The following is an 18,675-nucleotide window of genomic DNA, read 5'->3' as shown; positions in this document are numbered from 1 at the left end:
AAAGGTCTACATGCAGTTAATATGTGTTAGATGTCCCACCTTGCAGGCATCCCAGCAGGCAAGTGTTGGACAGGGCTCTGGGTCACAGGAACTCAACTTCCCAGGAGGGAGGTCAGAGCCATGCACAGGTAGGTGTGCTTGGGAAGAACTCACACCCAGGGAAATCTCGGTCTTTGCCTTTCCTGTGCAGCTCAGGTCTCCTCATTTGCAACTGTGCTTAGGTGTGCTTTTATGCAAGTGAGATTTGGGTGAATTTATGTAAGAATTCAGTTTTAAATTTTAGGGGAAATGGAGATTGTTAATCCTGTGTTACCAGACCACTTTTACAGCACCTTTAAGGTGCCAGCAATCTAAAGAAATGTGTGTTTTCCCTTAAAGGCATATATTAGAGGCATCACTGAAAGTTCCATGTACCACAGAGGACATAAAAAAAAAGGCACAGTGGTTTCTAGTTGTATTTTAGATTAAAAAAAATAAATTCCTAAACCATGACTTTTAACCACCTCTTGTTCTCTAGGAAAGCTCCTCACAGACACAATGAGAGACCAATACTAGGCAAGCCTACTGACTTGGTACAGCAAGAGTTGTAAGGGTGCTGCTGTGTAGAGAATTTTTGCATCGAATTATCACTACTGCTTCACTCCACTGCAACCAGCAATCCTCAATTTATTTTTCCTGGAATATTTATTTTCTTTTAGATTACACCCATGAATACATTCAATGTCTTGCTCTCCTTTTTCCTTTGTATCTTTTATGTCTGCGATATATTCCAGAAGCTTTATGGTGTAGCTTTAGATTCTTCTGGGTTGCAGATGCTTCTACATGTCACCTAGACACAAGCTCTCCTTATTTAAAAATAAATAAAATGAAAACCAACACAAAACTATTTTCAGTTCAGTGGTGGGGGAAGAGGAAGGTGCCCTAGGCACCGCTGCTGATTAGTTGTATTGTTTCTTCAGGTTGATAACTAGCTCTTGTAGAAATCTATTCTTTGATGGACAGTTCTCTAATGATACTGGACAGGGAGAGAAGAAAATGTAATATGCTCTGCAAGTCGGTGTTGGGTGAGGCACCAGAAATCTGAAATTCTGAGATAAATCCCCTTGGAGCTCACTTTGTCTGCTCATGACTTTCCCTTTCTGGTATTTAACCAGTTTGAATCCAGGTCATCTATCGTAGACTAATCTATGTCAGTAGAGTGGTGAAGTGTGAAGGGAGCTTTTTCCTTCTTTCTTCCTCTCTCACCCAGAACACATAAGCAAAAGCAGGAGAAAAGGAAATTGAAATCATGGCAGTCCACACAACACGTCAAAGCAGCTGCTGGTAACAGTGCTGATAGGAAGCTGTTCTCAGTCAGTTTGGCAAAACATAAGCTAGCAAAGGTTCCATCAGTGTACTTCTATGGTTACTGGGTAGGCAATGCAGTGTATTTGTTGTGCTAATAAGCTTGACTGTAGCTTTAAAAGGTCCAGCAATCTCCAATTAAACTTTCTGTAATTTACAGAAGTAATTCCTTCTGATGTTGTATGCTGTTCCTCTACAAGGATATGGAAAAATCCAAGTCATCACAATTCACTTGTTACACTTTATAGATGTTGCTCATCCTATGCTTAAAAAAATTTTTTTGAGAAACAGAATTCTTGAATGGAGTGCAGTTAAATCATTTTCAAAGGCTTTTTAAAGTGTCAGCTATGGCTTGCAAGTAGCAGAGACTGGTGCTGCAGATTATTTAAATCTGTGTGACATCATCAGGGGATAATTTAAAAACCTCACTTATTATGTAAATGTATTCAGTCACCAGTAGAAAGCTTATATATGTGAGAAATCATACTTTTGTGCTCTTTAAGTCATCTCACCTGCATTCTGTTTGTTCTCGGTGAAATACAGCATCTGATTATGACTTGGAGTCTCTCCAGAGAGCTCATCTCCAAATTGCTGCCGTGATTTACAGTAACAGCCTTATGAAGCTTCTTGAACCTTTCAGAGCTTCCTGCTTCTTTGTTGGTCTTTTTAGGCCTAACATAATTTTAAATACTTCTTAGTGATTAGATTAGGCACAAGCAATTTCCTTGTAAAATTGCCTGAGCAGATCCTTTGGTAAGAGGTAATAACCTTGTTGTGGCTCAATAGGGTTTGGCAGGATAATTAAAATTGGCTACAGTGCGGCAAATAGGCATGCAGTAAAACCCTGCAGATCTGCTCAGAGGCTTGGTTGGGTTTCCATATTTGTAGGTTTGCTCATGACCATATGTCTTCTAATTATGGTTTCCACTGCAATCTACACATTGCTCTAGAAAATCTTAGCTAATCAGTACGCTGAATGATAAAACACTTGTATCACTTACCTCGTAACTGCTCCAGCATTAGATGGATTTGTGTTGATTTGCGCCTTGGGTGTTTATGCTAAAACCTTTCTAATCCCTGAATGTTTAGGACTTTTTTTAAAGATAGAGGAAAGAGAGAAGAGCTTAAGATTTCACACAAATCAAGAATCACCTTGTGAGGATCTTTCCAGATAAGCCTGAGATTTGTACAAAATTGATGACTGCTTTTTCATGCAGGGCCCATATTGATTTTATGCTGCATGACACATCTTGCTAGGTCTCTGTGCAAAACAACCCATGCCAGCCTCCTGACCCTTCCCTGACAACCTCATCACTTTCCAGCTGAATGTGCCCGGTCCCCCTGCAGCTATTGCTGCAAATATGAATGTACCTTCCAAAATTGTTTCTTGAGCTTCACTTCACACAGCACAGGGATAACAGAGTGTCGCTGTCTGCACAAAGGCATACACATACATTTCCAACCAGCAGTCAGATTGATCAAAAACCTCTGAGTAATTAGCACTGTGTATATAGTTAATCGATTTCAGATTAAATGCCACCAGCACTGACAAAAGGTCATGCTAGGTTTGTTACAGCTTTGAGAAACCCCCTGTTTTAGTGTGAGCTGTCTCTGGAAACAGGTATTGTCTTTGTGCACTGCCTGGGACAAAAGAGGAGCAGGGGCTGCAGATTTTGCAAATGGATCTGTAATGTTATTATCATATTTTAACATATTTTATCTTGGTTTTACTGTGTTGATTTTAAGTAGGTAGCCCTTCAACATATAAGGAGGCAGGTCAATCTTCTTAAGCACTGGGTAGAAACAGCACCTCGTCTTTGGTTTCCCAGCTCATCATTCTCATTATGAGACGATTCTGCCTGCTAGGCAGACAGATTACTTCATACTTTCATTCATTAATGATTTATCGGATGGCTCCTCCCCTGAAGGCTCATCCCTCCTCTCTGCACAGCCCACAGGCAGGCAGCCAGCTGCGTGCAGCTGCCAGATGGCACAGGCCCAGCTGGGGCTCGAGCTGCCGTCCTGCCCTCCTTCCCAGCTGCTCCCTCACCTGCATGCTCCTGAGGCCTTCCATTGCACCAATTCCCTGAAATCCCTGTGTTCTCCTATCCTTTCTCTCCAACCTGTTAGCTTATTGTGCTTTTACTACCTGTAATTTTTTTTTATTATTATTTTCCTTAAGTGAGAGAAATGAGGTGACCTCCTATGTAAAGCAGAGCTAAGCTTTTATTATGGAAATTGTTGGTAGCCCCTTCCGGAGCACTGGATGTTTTGGTGGCAGGGTGTGCTCCATGGTGACTTACGTTTTAGTCCCAGGTAGAATTAGTCAAGAAGAAGGAGCGCCAGGAAAAAAAAAAAAAGAAAGAACTTTGTGAACAGGAAGGTGTGGGTTGTCTTTAATTTCAGGTTTTGCTATCAGGTTCTTGGCACAACAGCTCTTTTGAAATCCTTTTCCAGTTGTCTGTGTGAGAGAGTGATTTTTATCACATCACTAAAGATGAACTCTCTTCTTGTTCTCCTCTCTGCTGTCAGAAACTGGTTGTGCTCTGAGGCCTGGGAAAGGGAGTCCAAATGAAATCTCATGATGAAAGGGAAGAGGTCCAGAATTGCTTACCACTCTCCAGCTTGTCCACCGCAGGCGGGTTGTGAATGAGTACAGCGGGAGAACAAGGGTTGTAGAACAGAAGCAAAATATAACCGAGGAGAGGAAAAGGAATAAATGAAACTCCCTTGAATCTTTTACACAGGAATGTATACGTCTTAATCTACTCTTGGCAAGTGGTGATTGATAACTAATTTTCTCTTCCCTCTCCCACACCCTCCCAGCATCTGCAGAAAGGACATATGACAGGAATAATAAATCTAATTATTTTAGCAGGCCACAATGGAAATTATGAATTAAAGATGCAATGGGCGCCTCAGTAGGCAGAAATGGACTGTTCCAAAGATGCCTAAAATACCCACATTGTTTTCAAGAAATTCCTGAATTGTGTGAGTCCCTCCGTGTATCCCTTTGGAACAACGCTTTGGGTAAATCAGCATAAAGGGTGTCAGTCTGAGGAGCCTCATTACTCCTACAGCTTCAGGACAGCCAGAGCCTGCAACTGAGGGAAGCTCAGGCTTTCGGGTGAGTCTGAGTCTAAATCCGACTGGAATTCTCTCTGCTCTGGGTCTCTGAGCCAGAGCTTTACACTGCTGCTGTAAGAAGAGAGCTAGAAGAGGGGAATTCAGGCTGCGACACATAATAGGTTAGCTGTTCTGTTGTGTGCTGCAGGACTAATCAATTTGAATGCCTTTGGCTTCGGATGGGAGCGAGGTGGGTGAGAACAGTAGGCGTCTGTGTTTTGAACAGGCAGGTGTCTGAAAACCAGTGTGAGCTCTGAGGGAGAAGAGGCTCTTGCTGCTCCTCAGAGGCTTCCCAGTACCAGCCGAGCAGGCCGTGAGGCTCCAGGCTGCCAAGTGGGAGGCCATGGCATGGCTGTTCACATGCAGGCTGAGAAAAGAGGCCATTGTGTGGTGATTCGGGACAGAACAAGGGAAACCAAGAAAAAACCTACAAGTAACTACTGATTTCAAGGGGTAGCTTGTGAGCAGAGCAGGGATTTGGGACATGGATTCCATGCATCCCCGGGCCAAGGGCATGGCCCATCAGTTGCAGCAAGACTGATTCACTCCAGATTACAGATGAGAACAGCACTTGAGCTGGAGAAGGCACTTCCAAGCATTAGCAGGTGTGTCAGAACTCCTTCAGGCTCTCTCTACAAACTGTCAAATATGCACATCAACAGAATTAAGAGTTTGTTTGTACTGGGAGATTGCCATCAGTAAAGCCAAGTGTATGTTTATAACATCTTGACCACTTCATAACAATTTTCCACGCATGCGGTGCATTATTACCTTTCCTGTACAGCATGCATTAAGTGTGCAAGATGTTGGTGCAGCATAAAGAGTTTGCATTGAATTTCCACGTAGTGCTAACTGCCTGTGGTAAACCACTGCTCACCAAGAGGCTCTTCAGTTTTTCTTTACATCTTCGTGGCTTTACCACTCGCATTAGAACATAGAAAAGCGAGAATTTGAACCATACGGTTTCCCTGCAAAATGTGTACGTTACTTTTGTTACATTACTGAGTTGTTGCATTTGTCTCTAGTTTTCAGAAGGAAGGAGTTACTAATTGTGCAAGGGTTTTTTTTCTTACATTTAAATAATGTTTCCTATATTTTACTTTTTGCCTGTTGATTCTCTCTTGCTGGACACCACTGAGATGGCTTGCCTTGTCTTTGTTGCTGCCTCTCACTGGGCATTTATATTTACTGATCAGATCCCCCTGAGCTTTCTCTTGTCCAGGCTCACGTGGTCCCAGCTCTCAGCCTTTCTTCATATGACAGATGCTTAAATCTTGTAACTATCTCTGTCACCCATTGTTGGACTCACTCCAGTAAGTCTGTGTGTATTCTGTACTGGGAAGCCCCATATTCGATCCAGCACTCCATAACTGTCTCAGCAGTGCTGAATAAAGCGGAAGGATCGCTTTCCTTGACCTGCTGGATGTTGTTGGCCATCTTTGCCATAAGGATGATTGTTGGCTTACATTCAACATAGTGCCCTCTGAAACACCCAGATTCTCTCCTTCTTTCTAGCTGCTCAGCCCTCAGCATGGGGGCAAGACTTTGCACATCACTTTGCACACTCTACTTCATGAGGTTTCCACTGGCACATTTCTCCAGCCTGTCAAGGCACCCATGAATGGCACAGAGTCATCTCACGTATCAAATACTGCTCCCAAACTTTACGAGGATGTAGTCTCTGCCATTACCTAGGTCTTTAATGAAGAGATTAAACAGTATTGGACCCAGTATCAATTTCTGGGGCACACTACTGATGACCTGTTCAGAGGGCCCTAGTCTTCCTTTTGCTGCTGATACACATGTAGGAAGTCTTGCTGCTTTTCACATCTCTTACCAGATTCAGCTTCTTTGGCTTTCCTAACCCCATCTGACCCTGTTTCCATCTTTCATGCTCCCATTTTTATGTTTGCTTCTTGTCAGGACCATCTTGTGTCCTGGTGTCTTGCTACTACTGCCTGATTTTCTGCATACTGAGATGGACCACTGTGGAGCTTGCAGGAGGTGGTCCTTGAAAACCAATTCACTCTGCTGGACCTCTGTTTTCTCAAGAGCTATATCCCATGTGATTCTCTTAAGCACATTCCTAAAAAGACCAAAGTCAATTCTCCTGAAGTCCAGAGTTGTGATCTATCTCGTGATCACTGCAGCCAGTGCTGCTCCTGACCTTTACATCCTCTGGTCTTTGTGGGCATAAGGTGCAGCACAACATTTCCCCTTGTTGGCTCCTCGGTCATCTGTCAGGAAGTTACTTTTAGTGTGCTTCAGGAATCTCTCCTGGATTGCTTGAGCCCTGCTGATTCACCTTGGCATTTTTAGCCTTTTCTCACACTTAGTGTGTCTGCAGCTGCTATTTCTTTGTGCGAGCTACTCAGTCATTTTACGCAATTAAACTTTCGAACCCCATTAAGCAGTGATCTCCTGTAGCGAGTAGTTTGCAAAAGGAGGCTATGTGAGGCTCGTACCAAAGTGCAACATGTAACCCACCTAACATATTGGGTTTTATTTTCCTCCCTTTTCTCACGCTTAAATGTAAAATAAGCATTATACTGTAGGAACCAGGCAAAGGCTAATTTGCCTCATTTGAATGTGAAAAGGAGCCCACATCCTTCCTGTGCCCTGCAAAGAATGCAAAAAGACTTTACAGAGAAAACAGATGTACTAATATGTATCACTTGTGGGGGGCAGGGGGAACCAGGGTGATGCCACTAAAGCTGTGCTGAGCTTGCAGGGAAACAAAAGCATATAAAATATAGTGCTGGGAAGCTGACAAAGTTGGGACTGTTCTTTTTCAGTTACATTTGTGCTCCTGGCATTGAGAAACTGCTCTGAAAAGTACGTACAAAAGAAAACATGTAGCATCTTTTCTTCACAAGAAAACCTGCACTGAAGACATTCACAGTGCTCAGATGCAAACAAAAAGCAGAAGCCCCAGCCTATCCTTTGAGAAAACTTCTGGATTTCAAGGACAGTATTGCCTTACCAGAAGAGTACACCACTCCCGTCATAAGTGAAAGAAACATAGCTTTCTGAAGTGCCCATTGATTTTATTTACGTATCGAACTCCCTGACCTCTCTAACACACAAGTATGAACGAGGTAGTGCTGTCAGCTCTCCAAAACTACAGGATGGAATGGGAAGGGTTTTAATGGTTCCGAACAGCATAGAAAATATACAACAAATGAAGTCTGGATGTTATTTCTGCAGCTGTACTACCCACTTCAGAACACCATCTTTTCCTGAATTGTCTGTTTATCCCTTTTTAAGTACTTCAGTAAGAAGCAGTCAGCACTGGTCAGCCAGTTTGGGAATCTGCTGATGCTCAAAACTCCCAAAATTCACCAGTCTGCCTGATGCAGATTTGGCCGAGAAGCATTGCGGAGTCTCTTGCCAATTTAGCTTGCAGACAGGAGGCAGTTGCTTACGGTCATTTATAATAATACGTGTGTTGTTGGCTGTAGTAGTAAATGGGATATCTATAGGAGAAAGCCTGAAAATATCTTCTTAAAAGGCTATCTCAGTCTTCCTAAATTAAAAACTGGTTTTGCAAAAGCAATGAATTAAAATGTAACAATTAGTCTTGTTTATTTTGTTCAGCAGTGGTACATGGGGAAAACCCACGGATTGGGTGCAGAGTTTCATGAAGGCATTGTGCGAGTGTCCCTAAATGCAGCATAACTGCCATTGTCCTACAGCATGGAATACTAGGGCTCAGAACCATGAGAAAGACCCTTCAAAGCTGACACCATCTTCTGGAAGTGTTTTTAATTTATGGGAGCTTAAAAACTATAGCGCTGATGCAAAAATGGATATGAAAGGCTCAGTAACCTTGAAAAGAAAAACCGTAAGCCCGCTTACCTAAATCACACTAATGTGAGTGCAGTACAACAGCTTGAGATGCTTGAACATGATTTACCTGCAGGCTTGTTTTGTAGGATCAGGGTAAATAAAATCTTGGCCTTGAACTAGTATCAGTGTTTTGGAACAAACACCTCAATGCGGCATGCTGCAGAAGGAAGGAAGCAGAATAGAAATTAGATCTCTTTCCTTTCCTGCATTATTTCTTGTAAGTGCAGTATTCTTACATATGGAATAAACATTTCCTGCTGTAAAAATACTGCAAGAGCCTGCAGCATCCAAATAACTGATAATCCACTGTCACTAAAAAGTGGAAGTCAATTAGACCAGCATGTTTAAGGAAGCATTCAAAGTGTGCAGCTGATCAGCTCTGCAGTGCTCCAAAAAGACAGTGAGCATGCACTGCCTGATAACTGCTGTGACTGTCAGCAACTGCAGCTTTGCACTATGGGAGGAATTACAAACCTCCACTCGTCATGCAGCATAATGATACGGGTTCATTTGATTCTTTTTTTTCTTTCTTTATCATCTGTGTATCTAGACAAAATTGCATGCGTATTTTATCCTCTCTATTCCTTGTGCTTTAATTCTGCAGCGCAGATACTTTATTTATCTCTGCCTAGAATAATGCTGGTTTGTAACACTATTCCTCAAGTTGTCTGGCGGTGCTATTAAATCCAAGCTGTGCTAACTGCCCTGTCATTGCACTGCAAGAGCAGCCACAGAGGTGGGAATCCAATTTAATACGAGAAAACTTTTATTTTGATTAAAGTGCTTTTCTCATTCCTGGTTTTAGGAAAATGTTTCAACCATACTTTTGCATCCTATACAAATGCTTTAAAAATTAGCACAACAGCGTGAGAAATTCCAGGAATTCCTAAGGACATTCAGTCTTACTTTTGATCAGCCTTTGTCATCTGACTCTGCTGTAGCAGATCCAAAATTTTCTTTCCTGCACAAGGGGCAGGACACCATAACATTACAGTGACTAAAGTCTCCTGATGATGATGATCTTAAAATCCTAATTCCCTGGACAGCAAAACACTTATGTAAGTCCCAGCATACCTGAAAAGGCCCTTTAGCCTCCGATGATCAGGCAAGCTGTGGATCATACTTCATGGCCATACTGTGGTGGCGGATCCTACAAAGGGTGAGAGATGAAGGACAGGAGCCTTTTTTTATTTGCACGAGGCCGGTTTTTATGCCCAGGATCAATCAAATAATTTAGTGGCTGTAATACGTGCTCGTTCATCTTTCTAAGACCTCGTTTCTTAGGGATGTTCAAAACTATAATTTTTATCTGTCTCTATCATGGTTGGATGCAGACTTCTATTGTGATAGAGTGACCCACACAAATAACTGCAGAAAAGGGAAGTGAGAATCAATTTTTTCAGAAGACTTTCTCTGCTGGAAGTACTCTGGGTACACAGAAAGGGGAAGCCTTGAGAATCTCATCTGGTTTTATGTGATATAATTACAGGTAATCTGCCTGAACTGACTGATGGGGAGGTGGAGGAATGGGAGAAAAGGAAAACAGAGTAGCAAAGGTGGAAACCTATCTTAGGAAATGAGGTAAAAGAGAGAGGGGAAGATCAGCATGGGATTTGCTCCTTTGTGCTGTATTCATTGCATAAATCTGAGGGAAGAACCCTGTTCCACCTTGGTGTTTTCACTTATGAGTTCCAAAAACCTACACCATTGCTGTGTGTTCTTTTCTCTTTGTCTGTCACACATAATTTTTTTCAGGAGCATCTGTGACCAGTTAGTTGAGTCTTTTATTCTCAAGCTTCCTTGGTCTACCATAGATAGACCATAATTCATACCGTAATTCATCTTTCCTTTGCAAAAAAATATTCCCAGCTTCTGTTCTTGCAGTCCCTGTGCAAAGAAATAAGCATTGTTCTCCAGCACCAAACTATGCAGCTTCAAAGTTGTGTAAGCTCGGGTGTTTTAATGAGTGGTAGGGCAGAAATGTGCCATCCTGACCATAGTGTTGAAAGCAGGTCCATGCAGCCCCTCAAAGTTTGGAAAAATGAGAGAAAAGGAAGAAAAACAATTTGCTTTAAGGGGAGGGAGCTGTGTTGTGACTCTTTTCAATGTCCTATGATCATAAAGGACTGACTTATTCTGTTCCTGGAATTTAAAATTAACTTAATCCATGGAACAGATGTGTGTCATGCACAAAGAACAAATTATATATAGAAATCATATAAGTTAAAACTATAAATCAAATGCTGTGTGTATATATATATATATGACGCTTTGGAAGTGTTCATCCATTTCTTAGTGAGATGTGTCAGTTTTGCTGCTGAGAGGTGAGCACGTGCTTGGCTGGGTTTTAGGTAAGGAGAGGAGACCTGGTAAAACCCTTTTCTAGTCTCTGTTTACATCAGCACTTTCGATCTGGCTGTGTCCAAAACAATTATGTCAAAGCAATTGCCTGCATTTGTTTCTTAGCGTGTTCTCTGGCAGCACTGTCGCTTGAGGGTCAAACTGGAATACATTAAACTGGAATTGGGGCAGAAACTGCAGTCAGCTTCAGGTCAATGATGCCTCTTGAGATTCGTGAAAGTGACACTTCTGGGGTTCATTGCATTAACTTCCATAGCATCGCTGTGTCTGGCCTGGGTGAGTTACAGAGGCAAATCGTTACTTCTTCCATTTAATTCTCTCTCTGTGTGTCTGGAGTAAAAGGACAAGCCCAGCATTTGGCTTATACTTTAACATTTCAAAAAGGTTTTTGTTCAGTCCATATGTTAAAGATACTTGCTTTTATCTAGTCTCTATGCATTTATGTTTAGGAATTAGCCACATCTACTGTCTTTTGAAGTAAATTTGTGGATTCTAGCTATGTGATGTTTGTAGTCTAAGTGGAAAAATAATACATTTTTCACATAAGCAAGCTTTCAGAAGGCCTAAAAAACACACTTGCACAACTGCTTAACAGGACATCCTGGTACTGTGGGATGTAGATGGGGATGTGCCAGAGGAAAGGGGGAGAAAAATGCATGTGGGAGGATGGCAAACATTAAGGTATAAAAACGCACTATTCAGACTGTACTTTATCCAGCTTTGATTCATCTTCTGTTAGAAGCTCTGCAATCTTGATCAAGATGAACTTTTCCAAAATTTTTGCTCTTCAGTGAACAAAGAATTGCCAATCACACATTCATTTTTGAGCCTTGAGGTCTGTTGATAGGATTACCAGGTTTAGCAGAGTTGGTTTGGTGGTGGCATGTGTGTGAATGCATGTGCATATAAGTACTGGTATAGGTATAGGTAAATGTGATATAAATATCACATTTGGATGGAACTTTTTTTCTCTAACATTTTCACAAGCTTTTTTAGTTTAGTTCACTCCATAGAAGTTCTGTACTTTGGCCAGTTTACATAAGATGGGATGCTCCCTCTGTATTTGTAACCTAGTAGTACAACTTTACTGTGCTGTTTTTGCTGTAGAGTCATGAATAATTAACTGCAATGAAATTTTTATATAATGTAATGCCTTTAAAATCTTCACAGCAGCATATGTGAACTAAGTTTGAGTTCAAGTAACTGAAATTATTTGCAGAATGTACTTTGCAGCATTCGATCATAGATGGGTTCATCCCAGAAGCTTAAAATAAGCTGGCACAAATCAAACATTCCCCAGCCTTTATCCCCCCCACACATTGATGGTATTAATATTTTTGGCCAAAGGCCTGGGTAAAGACAGACAGCATGAACAAAGACTTTGTGCTATGTCCTTAAAAACCAAATCTAGATATTGACAAGCTGTACTAGAAGCAAATTGAATAGCCACTGCCCTCCACAGAGCACAAGGTCCTTAGGAGCCCATCTGCCAGCATCCAGCCTGAGAACACAGCAGCAGAAGTTTCCTTGGTGGCAGCCAGGTCCCTCAGCAAGTGATAGGAAAGGAGGTATGCATGTCCTGAAGGGGGTGCCTGCTCAGAGACACTAGCTGGTTTCCTGAAGAAGGTGGCTGGTTCTTAAGTTCATCCTGAAAGGATGAGGCTGGGAGAGGAACTATCTGCAGGATAGAGAAGAGTCCTTCCTGAGGTCACCTTCTTTGGCTGTGGAGTAGGATCTATCTGTAAGCAACAGACAGTGGATCAAGTGACTTGCTGAAAGAAGGGCTAGCAGGTTTTATCTACAGAGAGATGTTAGAGAGCTGTAAAACCTTCTTCGATTTCCAGAAAGTCGCTTCCTTGTCATCTCAGTTGTCAGCAACTTTGTGCAGTGAAGTATTGTGTCGAGTCAAGTGGTGGCAATCCAGAGAGAGCTGTCTGCAGATCCTATAAAGGGATGACTGCCATTCATACTAAGACAGAACCTCAGCCCCAAAAGACTGAGTTTTCCCTACAGTCATTCAGTGTGCCATGAGCAGGAAGGCTGTCAGGATTCCTAAGAGGAGCGAGCACTTTTTTTACTGAAAACACAGGACACTGATGCTGTGATTGTTCCCCTGACCTCCAATATTTTGTGGGCTATGAATATCTACTAGAGGTCCCGCTAACCATAGCTGAGTGGATGTTCATCCTTAAACCAAGCATGAGCATCTTCACAACCTGGCAGAGGTGGACAGTACATCACATGTGATATGAAGGGTTAACTAGTGGTTAACGACCCCTATCATTAGTGATCATTAGTATTAAAAGAAAATTAAAAAAAAGAAAAAGCCCCTGCAGTCTGGATTGGATTAGTTTCCAGTTGCACTGAGTTTTCCACTTTTGCTATAGACTCTACAGTTATCAAATTTATTTCCCAGATGAATACGCCTATGCTGTGAACAAAATAACACATTTTCCTTTAACCTTTTTTGATTATAATGAAACCTTCTGCTCTTCATTGTTTTCAGTGCTTTCGTCATTTTCTTCTGGACATGCTTCATTTTTTTCAACACTTTATTTGAAAAAATGAAGTGGCAGAACCTGCTACGTTATTCAAGTAGAAGAAGAACAGGAGTCAAGTACAGAGTTACTGTAACCTACATACTCATCTTTTCTTTTTCATTTGTTTCTACAGCTGAGGCTTACATTAGCCCTTTTGGCCACAGCGTTTCATTGGGAATCCATGTTCAGCTGATCACCCACCAGGACGCCTGGTCTCATATTTAGTCTCTGCTTCAGAGGATAGAGTCCTCTCTCTCCCTCTCATCCTGTAAGTATGGCCTCTATTATTTTCTCTAACACAGTGGTTTTACACTTGGCCATATTAACACCTATACTGGTTGCTCACTCCCATCTTTCTGATCCTCCTCTTGCTCTGTCTCAGACTTGTACTTTTGTTTGTTTGTTGTTTTTTTTTGCTGTCCCCATTCTTGTTATCTAACTGTAATTACTTAACTTTAATCCATGTCGCTGATAAGGCTATTGAATAGCAAATAAATGGTCACTAGTTCCTGTGGGAAGCCAATAGGAATCCATCTCTTAATAGTTTCCCATTTACAGTTACACTTGGACTTCTTTCATTTATCACCTTCTTAATACATCTAATATGACTGTGGATTCAGACATGACTTCATCATAAAATATATTTGACTTTTTTGCATGACCGCACATATTACTCTCCATATATGGACACCTGCTCTGAATGGATGAATGGATGGAGCAAATTCCACATGAACTACAAAGCATTCAATTTCTTTGATATTCTGCAGATTGAGTCAAATGACTTAGACTTCTAATACTGTCAGCAGCACTGCCTTCATCATGTGAACTCGTAATGTTTGTATGAAATTACATCGGATTAGTTTGACAGGGTCTGTTTTTCTTAAAGCCAAGTTGATTGACTTTAATTATAGACCTTTGTTAAAGCATATATATATTATTAATCTAGTCCTGTGTTTGCTGTTTTAACCTCTACAAAATACTGGAAACAAGCCAACTGGCCTGTAATTACCTTTTTTCCTTCTTAAACACTGACCCAGCATGAGCCACCTTCTTGCCCCCAGTACTTCCCCAGCAGCCCAGAACTACTTTAGAAGCAGCAGCAGTAGCTCAAAAGCTAGCTCTCCAAAAGCTTCTGAGACAAAGAATTCGAAACACCCAGAATCTTGTACCACTGCTAGGTGCTACTGTAGTGGGAAGTTTTTTTGTCATGATCATGAAAGTAATACCTGGACTTTTACCTGTGTGCTAATCAGAAATATTTACTAAATAACTTCTGCCTCTGACATATTGTTAGAAATTACTCTACCACTTTTATTGTTCGGGAACCATCTTTTATAATCTTCTTATAAAAATGAAAAATCACAAATCTGATTATACCTGTTTTCATTTTTTCCTAGTACCTTCTTGCGTCCTTTATGTAATCTTTGTATTATCTTGCTATTATCTTTTCTTCTTTGTGTTTTGATTTTATATATAATATATTTTTTCACTTCCCTGGTAAGACCAGCTGTTGGATTTTTCGTTGTATGTTATTTTTATCTAGTATAGTTTTATTTTCATGGTTGTAACATTTTAGATATTTAGGAGAGGTCTTAAACCATATGCAGACATCAACAATTTTCTTTAAATTCTGTCTCCAGCCTGATTTGACTCTCACTTCCTAGAGTTTATGATAATGCCTCTCAGGAAGCATACATTGTTTTTAATTTATGTATAGATGAGCAGTGTGTGTTCATATACTGTCTAAAATTTTACTGGTCTGGATTTGATTGCAGATTGTGTTAGTTATTTGCAAAGAAAGCATCAGTCCTTTTCAGTGTAAACAAGTAACCTTCTGTTTTGTGATCATTTGTTCTCTACTGAGACAAGATTTACAGTAGGAATTGTCTAGTTCCTCTGTTAACATACATCTAAGTCATATGGCCAGCATGACACTGCACTTGTGCAAACACTGCTGTTCCTGTGTGTTGCTTTCCCTGTCCGGTGCAGAGAGCAAGTCCCGCTGTGCTTGATGTGGTAGGGTGACCAAGGGATTTAGCAATGTGCTGTGTAATTTTGCTGTTGAAGCTGTGGTCACAATTCTGAGTTCTCCATTCCCCTTGGTGCTGCAAGGCCCGTATTGTATATGACTCACTGACAAGGGTCAGCTTACTGGCAAGAGGCACTGAAGAAGGCAGTCGTTCCCTCCTGTTCTGTGATTTCAGCTATCTGCAACATTCCAGTAATACTTCAACCTGAATGTATCTTGATGCATAAATATCCAAGATTACTTTCAAGTTCTCGGCCACTCAAACAGACATTGTTTGTGACACACAGGACATGTGACATAAGAGTCAATTCCCCTCTTTCAACTGGACTTCTTAAGTTCATTGCAACCATTCCTTTTTGAGATTATAATAAGCAAAATTTAGCCATTAGTTTCCAGCCATTAGCAATGCTACTCTGCAGACAAAGTTTTTATCCATTTTTATAGATGCTTGTAATTAGCACATAAGCAGCTGAAAAGGGTCATCTTCTTACAACTTCTGCTTTGGTTGATGTTGTGCTTGATACCATGCTTTTGTACTGAATGTGCTTTTGGTTGCTTATGTAATCTGGCTTCTCTTACCAGCCTGATCAATGGAGTGTGTATTCTTTTCCTATTGAGAGGTCACTTTCTCTTTACAATGCTCTCTTCCCATGATCTGCAAATCTGACATTCTGCAGTCTTCCGGATTTTGTCTTTTTGTGTGAGGTAGGAGAGAAGAGAAGGAAGTCCAGACAGGATCTCCAAATCTCCTGAATGATAAGCAGTTATATAGTCACAAGGCACTCACTTCCAATGAAACCCCTGGAGCCTATCTGCTCCAGATTATGATCCCGTTCTGCTCATCTCTTTTGTATCAAATACGAAGAACAGAGAAATCTCTGTTGTCTGCCTCTTCCTCTGCAGTGCTATTTTTCATTTTCCTGGTGTGGATGGCTGGAGGTGTTATCAGGGGCCCTTTGGGTCACTGCTTTATAACCACTCATACTCAGAGAACCAGTTAAACTGGGAAGAGCACGCAGGGATTTGGAGGGGGACCTCAAGCACCATCTGCGAAATACTACCAGTGTCCAGAGGATGTGCATTTGCTTGTTCATGCTTGTGCTATTTGCTTGTGGACCACCTGAGGTTTTTTGGGCCTCTATGCTCCCTTGGATCGCAGGTCAAGGAACACTATTGTAAATAATCCTGCATGCCAGGTTGAGCAAATGTGCACTTAGACAAACATCCGCACTCTGTTCTGCATGACTAACAGGGTCTTCAGGTGTGTTTTTAGACCTTTGCAAATGTATGTTCCTTCACAGGCCATATTTAAAGCACAGTTTCTTCTCTTAAACATATAAACTTTGAGAATGAAATAGGAAGCAAAATAAATAACAAAAACGCACTTCTTCTGGCTTCAAGGGGGGGGCTATGAAAAATATTCACATCTGATGTTTTTGTCACTCATCGAGTCATAGAAAAATGAGCTGAAAGAGACTAGTCCATCATTTTGAGCAGAGGGAGTGCTATGTCTGATGTCTAGCTTTCACATTGCCTTGGGTTGTTTTATTGTCCTTGCCAATAGAAAGAATTTTCATCCCTGACACATAACCTAAATATCCACAGCTGCCATTCAGTCCATTATTTCAATACAGCTTTTTGCTTAGGCCATGAAGGATTAAAGTAGGGCCTCCTGCCTGTAGCTGCACTGATGAGACTGCAGTAGCTTTAATCTGAAGTATAGGGCTCTGACCTGTAGCTGAGTCACTGCACATGTGTCCCTTGCAGATCATGTGAAATCCCTTGCAGTTTGTAAAATAACCTCAGGTTCACGATGAAATCAAAGTCATGCATCCTTCTTTCTCTTACTTGCCCTCAGACATGGACATAAATCTTTAAATCGGACCTACCATATGCTTAGTGATACTTAAGTATTTTAATCAATGTGAAGGGAGCCTGCAACTGTTTGCTAGCTTCCTTTGGAAAATGCACATCATCACAGCAGAATCTACTTTCATAGCCCTTAGCTGATATCTGATCACTTTTAAGCTTAACCTTCTCTGCCTAGCAGAAGTGACCTGTAGTTTGTAGGGTCCTTAGCAAAATAAAGCTAAGAATCACTGGACTTAGTGGAATTGTAGCTGAACAGCAGAGGACTGTATGCACTGGCTCTGCCACTCTTCTGCATGAGACAGTGCCAGTGAGGACCTGTATCCTTCTCTGTCCCATTGTGCAGAATGTTCTTCACTGTAGTCTCAGCCTCCTGCACTCTCTCTCCAGATTTCAAAATCTCTCTTCAAAATGGAAGAGATGGTAGTATGTAATCTGGTAATCCAAATTCATCTCCAGGTTGCATCCCAGCTCTTTACCATCAGGTTAATGTGGTTTAACCTGTATAACTCCAAAGTTATTTTCCAGTCTGGGAACAACCAGACATTCACATGGCTTGCTGTGGTGAACCGACTCTGGCCAGCAGCTAAGCTTCCACCCAGTCACTTGCTCACTGTGCCCCAGCAGGAAAGGGGAGAGAAACAGAGGGCAAAAGCCAAGCGAGCTCACGGGTCAAGATATAAATGGTTTAATAAGTGAAAGAAATAAAAAGAAAACAAGTGATGCAAAAAGTACTCCCTCAGCACCTCCCACGAGCAAAGCAATACTAGCCATCCTCAGAGCAACAGCTGTTTTCAGAAAACTCCCCCCCACGCTTATCTCTGAGCATGGTTCCCTTGGGTTGCTTTGTGTCAGCAGTCCCTGTTGTGTCCCCTCTCAGCCTGCTGCCTACCCCCAGCCCACTCACAGGGTAAGAAACAGAGAAAGCCTTGATGCTGTGCTAGCATTTCTCAACAGAGACTAAAACACTGGTGTGTTATCAGCCTGTTTTGGTCAAATCTAAAGCATGGTCACCGACTAGCTGTGAAGAAATTGACTCCATCCCAGTCAGACCTAGTACTCTTACCTAAGGTAACTCAGCTGTTAAGCAGTGAAACCACAGTGGCAACAGCTAGATTTGAGAAAATAGGTCTCATTTGTAGCACCATTTCTTTTTCTGTGTCAGTGTAGGCAGAGTTGTAGTCCATTCCCACTACTGACATACACTGACTTCAACGCTCCAGTTGTTTGATTTGTGGCCTTTTTCACCACATGGTTTCCTTCTTCTCTGGGATCTCCACCTTCAAGTTTTTTTGCTGTTGTAGCTACAGCCATTTGCAGTTCTGGCTAGAAGACTGGAGATTTCTTGCCACCTGGCCTCAGGCAAATTTTTGCTCCTGTTTAGGAAGGAAGGTCCAGTCAAATAGACAATATAAGGAACATTTCTAAAATAGTAGCAGTAACCTAGTAACCTAGGCAATATGTGAGCCCCTTCAGGAAAGAGCAGTCTTAAATGGTCTCAAAGCATATCCTTTCCTTGTTTGAGACTCAGCTTGCTCACGTTTTGTTTCTATCACA

At 41.6% G+C, this 18,675-nt stretch overlaps 1 protein-coding gene across 5 annotated transcripts in view; it reads left to right on the top strand.

Annotated features, from left to right (window-relative positions):
- The window catches only part of FYN (FYN proto-oncogene, Src family tyrosine kinase), a 130,934-nt gene that overhangs the window by 62,257 nt on the left and 50,002 nt on the right, over positions 1 to 18,675 (top strand). For all 5 annotated transcript variants that reach the window (XM_042878845.1, XM_042878835.1, XM_042878796.1 and 2 more), the window contains one exon: positions 13,354 to 13,488. The gene's annotated coding sequence lies outside the window, so the exon portion shown is untranslated. The remainder of the gene's footprint in view (positions 1 to 13,353; positions 13,489 to 18,675) is intronic.

This window comes from Lagopus leucura, unplaced genomic scaffold (assembly GCF_019238085.1).
Source record: "Lagopus leucura isolate 7727_CA_CO unplaced genomic scaffold, USGS_WTPT01 Super-Scaffold_73, whole genome shotgun sequence".
Taxonomy (NCBI): Eukaryota; Metazoa; Chordata; class Aves; order Galliformes; family Phasianidae; genus Lagopus; species Lagopus leucura.
This window is presented reverse-complemented; position numbering and strand designations above follow the sequence as displayed.